General features: G+C 34.5%; 1 long non-coding RNA gene across 1 annotated transcript; it reads left to right on the forward strand.

Moving 5' to 3' along the window:
- The first annotated feature begins 1,988 nt into the window (after window positions 1-1,988).
- Window positions 1,989-7,229, forward strand: LOC127440190 (uncharacterized). Its single transcript, XR_007897085.1, has 3 exons — window positions 1,989-2,201; window positions 3,421-3,560; window positions 7,013-7,229. It is a non-coding gene; the product is annotated as an uncharacterized LOC127440190 (long non-coding RNA).
- The last annotated feature ends 2,017 nt before the right edge of the window (window positions 7,230-9,246 follow it).

Genomic DNA, 9,246 nt, shown 5'->3' on the forward strand with positions numbered 1-9,246 from the left:
ATTAAAACGCATAGGCCACATCTTAAAAATAGGCCAAAATGTTTTTTGTTTTTTTTGTTTTGTTTTTTGTATTCAGCCTACTGTATATACAGTATATACTGTGGCAAGATTATATGATTATTTTAAGATTATAATTTTATTAAGATCAGTATATATACACTGGTGGCCAAAAGTTTGGAACGATGTACATATTTTGCTGTTTCAGAAGGAAATTGGTACTTTAATTCACCAAAGTGGCATTCAACTGATCACAAAGTATATTTAGGACATTACTGATGTAAAAAACTGCACCATCACTATTTGAAAAAAGTCATTTTTGATCAAATCTAGACAGGCCCCATTTGCAGCAGCCATCACTCCAACACCTTATTCTTGAGTAATCATGCTAAATTGCTAATTTGGTACTAGAAAATCACTTTCCATTATATCAAACACAGTTGAAAGCTATTTGGTTCATTAAATGAAGCTTAACATTGTCTTTGTGTTTGTTTTGAGTTGCCACAGTATACAATAGACTGGCATGTTTTAAGGTCAATATTAGATAAAATGGCAAAAAAGAAACAGATTTCTCTAGAAATTCATCAGTCAATCATTGTTTTGAGGAATGAAGGCTATACAATGCTTGAAACTGCCAAAAAACTGAAGATTTCATACAAAGGTGTACACTACAGTCTTCAAAGACAAAGGACAACTGGCTCTAACAAGGACAGAAAGAGATGCGGAAGGCCAGATGTACAAATAAACAAGTAGGATAAGTACATCAGAGTCTCAAGTTTGAGAAATAGACGTCTCACATGTACTCAGCTGACAGCTTCATTGAATTCTACCCGCTCAACACCAGTTTCATGTACAACAGTCAAGAGAAGACTCAGGGGTGCAGGCCTTATGGGAAGAATTGCAAAGAAAAAGCCACTTTTGAAACAGAAAAACAAAAAGAAAATGTCAGAGTGGGCAAAGAAACACAGACATTGGACAACAGATAATTGAAAAAGAGTGTTATGGATCTTAACCCCATTGAGCTTTTGTGGGATCAGCTAGACTGTAATATGCGTGAGAAGTACCCAACAAGACAGCCACATCCAGGGCCGTAGCTAGTGGGGTGAAAGGTGGAAATGATTCTCGGGTCCCACAGGTCCAGAAGGGCACCACAACAAATTTTAAACTGTTCCTATTCCTATTTTTTAATAGGAAAAGGGCCCAGAGCAATATACAGTCAGGGGGCCCAGAATACCTTGCTACGGCCCTGGCCACATCTATGGCAAGTGCTACAGGAAGCGTGGGGTGAAATGTCACCTGAGTATCTGGACAAACTGACAGCTAGAATGCCAAGGATCTGCAAAGCTGTCATTGCAGCACGTGGAGGATTTTTTGATGAGAACTTTTTGAAGTAGTTTAAGAAGTTCTGAATGTTTATTTATTTTTTATTTATGTATTTTGTTTTTGCAATATTTTTCACGTTATTAATGTCCTGACTATACATTGTGATCAGTCGAATGCCACTTTGGTGAATAAAAGTACCAACTTATTTCCATAAGAGCAAAATCTGGGGGCCAAAACACAAATAATTCTTAAGGCATGATTTTCAGTTACGTTTTTCAATTGAACTGCTCAACGAGGACTGACTTTACAGACATTAGCCTACAGCATCATTTTCTGTTAAGCTGCTTTGAAATGAAGTGTCTTGTGGAAAGTGTTATACAAATAAAATGACTTGATTTGACTATAATATATTTAAAGAATAAGAAGCAATTATCTCTCTGTCTCCCATTGCCATATATTAATGAATGTAGACTCACATTATGCAGCCCGAGTTTGTATCCAGGCACTGCAGGGAGACTTGAGTGTCATTGGTGAGTTTCAACAGAACGTTTTGTTTTCATTCTCAAGACAACACAATAATAACCACGCCTACACTGAGTACATGGCGAACGAGCCACAGGCTTTAAATAAAACCACTACATGTGCATATTACACTCCAGAGTAAACATTGCGTAAGTAAGTGACACTCGCAGATGGGATCTCTCAGCAGCTGACGCTTCAGATAAAACCTGATTGGCTCGCTGCTGCTTAAGCGACAAGCGCGATGAGACACGGACGCTACAACAGTCACAGACCCGCCAGATTATCAACCTCTGTTTAGCGAAAACTTTTCATAGGATGGTTCGGCATGTGAAGTTCTTGACAATATCTAAAAGACGCGGGTAAGTTCACTTTTGAATAGCATCGTCATCGAGATAACAGCAGAGAGTAGGTTCGTTCGGGATGGAATGAGAAACTGATCTATTAAGCGGGAGGCGGGTTTGCATTGTATTGTTTTGAGTGGAGACATCTTCTCATTTTACAGACAGGCAAGTTATAGCTATTGCACCTGCGTTAGTGCGTCTGTATGCTGGAAGGTTTCCATAGTGTTTATTGCTCACATTAAATATAGTGTTACCATGAAAGTCATGGCTCACTCTTTCTCTCATTCATTTGAACGAGCTCTCTCATTAGTATTCAGTTGCAGTCAGTTGTAGGGGTACCACACATGTGGGACAGACAAGTGTTTCATTGTTTCCCTCATGTTTCATTTAGGGGGGTAGGACTGTTTTTGTCTGCCAAGGCTTCATAGTATAACATTTCATTTCAGATGGTTCTACAAGATTTTGTATTTAAAAGGCTATGGCATTTGGATTTGATTTCCAAATAAAACATAATGGGTATTATAACCATATATTATAATTGGTATAATTCCTTAGTTATTTAAGTATAATAGACCAAAATGAACATTATGTTCTAATGAACTGTCAGGTCATGCTGTGTTGTTACCACTTAAAGGGATAGCTAACCGAAAAAGTATAAATCTCTTATCATTTACTCACCCTTATGCCATCTCAACTCATGACTTTCTTCTTCGGAACAAAAAACAAAGGTTTTTGAAGAAGATTAATATGTGTTTCCCCAGACAATGCAAGTCAGTGGGGTCCAAAACTTTCAAGCTCCAAAAAGGAAATAAATACGGCATAACTGTAATACATACGACTCTAGTGGTATACAAGTGTAATCGAGCTTCTCTCATGAACATCAAGATGACTGCAGATGTCAAGATTTATAGTTAAAAAGGAGTTACATTTTGGTCTGTTTCTAATCCTGATGGTATCGCTTCAGAAGACATGGAATAAACCACTCGATTCATATGGATTACTGTTATGCTGCCTTTATGTGCTTTTTGGAGCTTGTAAATTTTGGACATGCATTGTATGGATATAAACAGATCATATCTCCTTCAAAATATCTTCATTTGTGTTTCGCAGAGGAAAGAAAACCATACGAGTTTGAGATGGCATAAGGGCGTGTAAATGATGAGAGAATTATCATTTTGGTGTGAACTATCCCTTTTCATTATTTGCACTATAAAGTAACAGCTCTCTTTTTTTCAAGATTACTGACAGCACTGTCAGCATTTGGCAACTTTGCAGTTTCCTCCAAATAGGATGAAGACTCTTGGCCATGCAAACAGATGTTTCTTTTCCCATCTGGAACAGAAGCGCAGTAGCAAGTCACACTTTTAACACCATAAGGTCAGCAAAAGGTCTGCCTTTGCGTTTTAAATCAGAAAGACTGCCTTTGCATTTTGCCTTTGTGTTTTTATTTAAGGTGTTAGTGGTGCTTTTTTTACTTTTCTGTTTTTAGATAACTGCCAATAAATAAACATTTTTATTTACTTATTTATTTATTTGTATTGGGACAGTACAAAAACATGATTTCAGCACAACAACTAAAAAAGATGCATTGCACATAGAGATTATAGCACATGCTAATTTGCATCTCAGGTCCCTAGCTTTTCCCTGAAAAAAATAGAAATAATTAAATAGAAATAATAAAACTAAAGAAACAAAACAAACTAAACAGCTGATAAATAGAAAGGAAAATAATAGATTACAAAATAAAAAGGTTTCTCCCAACCCTGGTAACATATAATAAAAAAGGATTAGAACTAAAAATTAGTACAGCATTGGTTTCTTTTAAGCCAGTGCTTTACCATTATTGTAAAAGACTTTATGTCTTGTATTGATTTTATATCATTTGGTAACATACTCCAGAGTTGACAGAAAAAGCCCTTTGCCCCCGTGTCATTCTATAATTGTCCCTCCTACAGGTAGCCTACCAATCACTGTGCTCCTGGTTGTTCTGCTATCCTGTCTATTTTTAACATTTAGATAACACCTGTGGGGCTTTATTATGCAAACTTTTAAACACTAATTTTATGTATGACAAATGTATAAATTTGCAAAACTAAGAAATAAAATAAAAAAAATTACAATGATGCCATCTATTTGGTTAATTGTCCATGATTTTTAAAGCCTGACTATATTGTGACATTATATGATTTATTGTGGAGTATGATGCTGTGATATGAGAGAAAGATTGTCATGTTATCATTTGTAAACTTAACATTAACAACCATAAAGTCAGTGACAAACAAACAAGCAAATAAACAAGCAAATTGTGTGTTCTATGTATGGATCTGGAGGTCAATGTGTAACACAAATCAGATCCCTAATGTTCCCGTTTGACTGTGGCTCATCAAGTGCCTTTCAGCTCATTATTGATCAAAAAGTCACTGACACTGACTAGCTTGGCTCAGCTCAACTGTAGTGAACTCAGAAAGACCACTGACCCTGGTCCTACATTGAGGATCAGATCACAGTTCACAAAAGTCTAAATGATTCTTGTGTAATATTATAGAATAATAGATTTTTTTTTTTTTTAGCTGAACCATCAAACTTTATTTATCATGGTACAGCCTCTCTAATTCAAAACTCAGGATGGTAGACCTGCTGATAGTCAGTCTTAGTCAGTACAAAGACCTAATTTCATCCTGTCGGTGTTTCCTTAAAGAGAGTGTTTTAAATATTCACCACTAGATATCCTATATACAGTATGAAGTTCATAGTGCAGTTTAGAATTGGAAGAAATAACATAAATCTTCAAATGGGATTCTTTATGCTAGATAAGAGCAAGGATGCACTCTCTCCACAACATTCTGGTTCACAAAGAAGACTCTTTATTGAAGCAGTGTTACAATATCGGATCAGCATTATGCAACAGCACAAGGATGGGATAAGAGGACTGGAGAGGGTAGGGTATTTGTGTCTGGAGAGAAAAGTGGTTACTCAGAGCATATTGCAAGTGAAATTAGATAGTACCCAAAGTGTCCTCTTTATTGCCAACACTTCCACCCAGTTTGAGACACATGGAGTTCAGATCTTCTCTAGTGTTTCAATGCCTATCAACAGTGTCTTATTCCTTTGTGCTAACCTTACCCCATATAAATATTAAAGTTTTTCTTTAGTTTGGAGAGCTGTTGAGTAACATTATCTCTAAATGTGTAATCTAACATGTAATGATGATGAGAATCCCTCGCTCAGCACAAGCAAAGAATAAGAAAGAATTTCACAAAGTGTGAACAAGAGACATCATTTGCCTTCAAAGCTTCTGTGCAATTTTTAGTCTTTGGTTCATTTATTTTTCTTATAATGTGGGAGCTTGAACCCCTTGCTGTGACATGCAGTGAGAGAGAGAGAGAGAGAGAGAGAGAGACACACTATGTCTATAGCTGATAGATTGACCTATCAATCTTGCCCATGTATTGTCTCACTTCAAGCTCTGTAATAACTGCTGTCTGCTGGGGCTCTTAACTTGAGTGTGGTAAGAGTGAAATTGCTCTGAACTGTTCGTGACTGACCCTCAAAATACAGTCTGAGCTACAAAAAGAAAATTGACCTTATGGTTGAGAAAACAAATGGAAACGAGGTCAGTGCTCCATGAAGTGGCTTTCAAATGACTCATCTTGATTGAGATACCTGGATTGACTGAAAGCACAGACAAACATGCTTTTTAGTTCACTTGAAAATTTTTAGATTGGGCTCAATATTTCAACATGTTCTCACATTGCTCCTCTTGTCCCGTACAGTTATTTTTAGATGACAGTGATCGTATTTGTATTTATGCTTGCCTTTGTATGTGGGTCAGTTTTTTTTTTTTTTTTGTCCGGATTTATTATAGAATAAAAAAATTAAAATAAAAAACAATTACAGTACATAGTACATGGTACAGTACATCATTATGAACCTGTTTTCAATGTATGTTTTTTCTGGGGCTCTACGTCAAAAATGTCTAAGTGTAGTCTGCAGACAGTCAAAAAAGTCTTATTAAAAGCTGAAATTCTTGCTGGCAGAAGTAGTTTGCTATAATCTTTTATTGTAATTTCGTAAAAAAAAAAAAAAAAAAAAAAAAAAAACTAAAATCTTTGCTTTGAAATATTAATAATATTTGAAAACCTTTTGCCAAATAACCAAATAAAAGTCAGGCGGTGTCACCAACATGTAAGTGGCCATTCTGTTGTCATGTGACAAAAAAACATAAAACAAAGAAAGACCCTTTAGACCTTTATGACTGTATGTATGAAAAATCTGATATTTAGACATTTTTATGTTATTATGTTATGTTTTTATGTTAAATTCATGATATCCCCCCCCCCCCCAAAAAAAAAATAAACCTTGTTTATTCAAGGTGCAAGGAAAGTATTTTAAAACCTTTTACTTGATGGTTACGCCACTAAATATTTTTTTAAATTTTTTATAAAATACTATAAATGTTTTTCAGAAATTATGAAACCAACATGATCACAAATATAATATTTCTACAAACTTGAAACATGTGTTTTATACTAGATTTTTATATGATTTCTCTCTCTCTTTTTTTATCAACTCGGACAACCTTATTTGTCACTGACCCATGCACATTATGCGCATCTAAATCAGTAAGACACAGACAGTACATTTTTGGATATTTTAATCAAAACCAGCCATAAATGTCCTCTTGAGACACCACATTGTATGTTAGTGCTATAATCATTTTGTACTACAAGCTGCCTCCCAGGAGTTACTCATTCACATAAAAAAATAAACTGCAAAAATTACATATAATAGATATTTTTAATGATAAATATATATTTTCTGTATTTCAGGAATCATACAGATGCCTAGTTTCCCTCTGGATCTGGATACAACACAAGGCAGTAAGCCTTTGCAGTAACAAGCTTTCTGAAGGACAAGAGTTGTGGCTCTTTCAAGAATCATAAAAAGGGCATCAAAAATTCAAGTTGAGATGAACTGTGATTCTTGGAAAATACTCCCCATGTGTCTTCCCAACTCTTGAACATCGTATCCCTAAGGTCAGGTGACCATGGAGACAGAACTGAGGGCTCATCTGTCTGCGGCTGCCATAGTAGCCATTGTATGTAACTCAATAGTAGCTGTGCTTATTCTCATTCTCTTTGTAATACTTTACAAGGCCTGCAAAGTTCCCTCCTTTCCAGAGATGACCCCAGTGCTGGCAGAGATTCAGAAGCCACAGAGAACTGAACAAAAATACTTACTGACTGCAGCTTGAGACTAGAAAATAAATGTGGATGTGAAATGAACATGTGAAATCGATCTGTTAAATATTTAATTAAAAACAACCCATTCACCTAAAAGGTTACTCTTATTTAATTTGTAGATAGGGAATTACAGGAAGTTGAGCTTGTGAGATCCTGTTTAAACACATTTGCCATATCAGCTTGGAGAGTATGGTTTGTTCAGCATTAACCCTTAAATATATTATCACATACCTTGGGTATTCAGCGACCCAGCACGTATACTGTATCTACCACAAATGGGTCTACAGAATGCCCAGATAGTGTCAAATTTCAAAACATTTTCAAGGTAATTTGACAATAATAGAATAGAATACAATATAATCTGATATTTTTTTATTTTTTATTTTTAATATATCAAAGAGATGATGCAACAAATATAGAACAGCATTAATTACTTCTACACTAAAATTTCATGAGACGCAACTGGTTGACAAACACAAATTAAGCTAGTAACAAACAAAGAAATATACAGTATAACCTGTGATAGTACATTTATATAGATTTGAAATAATCATAAAAATATGATTTATGGAAAGCACAAAAAAGCAGCACTATTATCTCAGGTCTCTTCTGAACATATACAAATTAGGTAACAGTTAAAAAAGTAAAACAAAAATTGTAATTTTGCCTTTTTTTTTTTTCTTTTTTGTTTTTTTACACTGTTCTGAAGAGAAAGGTAGAGGAATGGCTCATTCTAAAATTCAGGGTACATTTAATGTACATTAATGATAATTATATATATATTTTTAACAATTTTCTTTAGAAATATCTCATTTTATCCATTAAGGGAATGGATGTTATAATATCACACAAATATTTTGTGCACTCCATGTTACATTTTGCTTGAAATTGCCATGATGTTTCTTAATTGACACTTTGCACTGTCCGCTTTTGCAGTGAGTGAGTCTTAAGTTTAAAATAATGAATAACATTGTTTTAAAGTCAACATTATCTATATTTTATTTATTTCTAAACTCTAAACACTTCAGAAAAAAATTTTTTTTGGATTGAGTTTGACATTTTAATAAAGAAAATATCTTATTTTACTCGCGTCCTCAAAAGTTCTGTCAACTATGTTACTAATCAAACTAACCAAAATGGTGTATCCCAAAACCATGTGACCAGCATCATGTGATGTCATTTTCCTCTGTGGTAGACATTTTGAACACATAATGGTGATTGTCCTTTCATTTTTTGAACTACAATAGCATATTGTCAAGGAGTATATTACTTGACTGTCAACTATGTTGGGTACATTGTTATGGTTTGCAATATTTCTATGATTTTAACTAAAATATATATTCAAATTTGAAGTTAACCTGATCAAGAAAATGATGTGTAGTTGGACAGGCAAGGCCTTCCATTGAAACTATGAGTCAAAATGGGGGGATTTTCAACTATGTTACCCTCTAGGACCAACTCTTGGGTAACATAGTTGACGTGACCCTACTGTGTCCACTGATAATAATAAATTATTTTCCATAGATCCGTTTTTTGCTGTGTCGAAATTGAAAAGACACCTGGCCTAGTCCCTGTTGAATATTGACAGCACAGGTAATTTAATACAGATAATACTATATTGAAAATGTATCAAATAATAATGTTCTATAGGATATTAATTGCATAATACTATTATATTGAACATCAATTGATTAAAATACTGTTCTGTTGAATATAAATGACATAATACTGTTCTATTGAATATTGCTTTAATAATACTCTTCTGCTGAATATAAATGACATAATACTGTTTTAAATATTGATTAAATAATACTGTTTAG

The sequence above is a fragment of the Myxocyprinus asiaticus genome, chromosome 4, assembly GCF_019703515.2.
Source record: "Myxocyprinus asiaticus isolate MX2 ecotype Aquarium Trade chromosome 4, UBuf_Myxa_2, whole genome shotgun sequence".
In the NCBI taxonomy this organism is placed as follows: Eukaryota; Metazoa; Chordata; class Actinopteri; order Cypriniformes; family Catostomidae; genus Myxocyprinus; species Myxocyprinus asiaticus.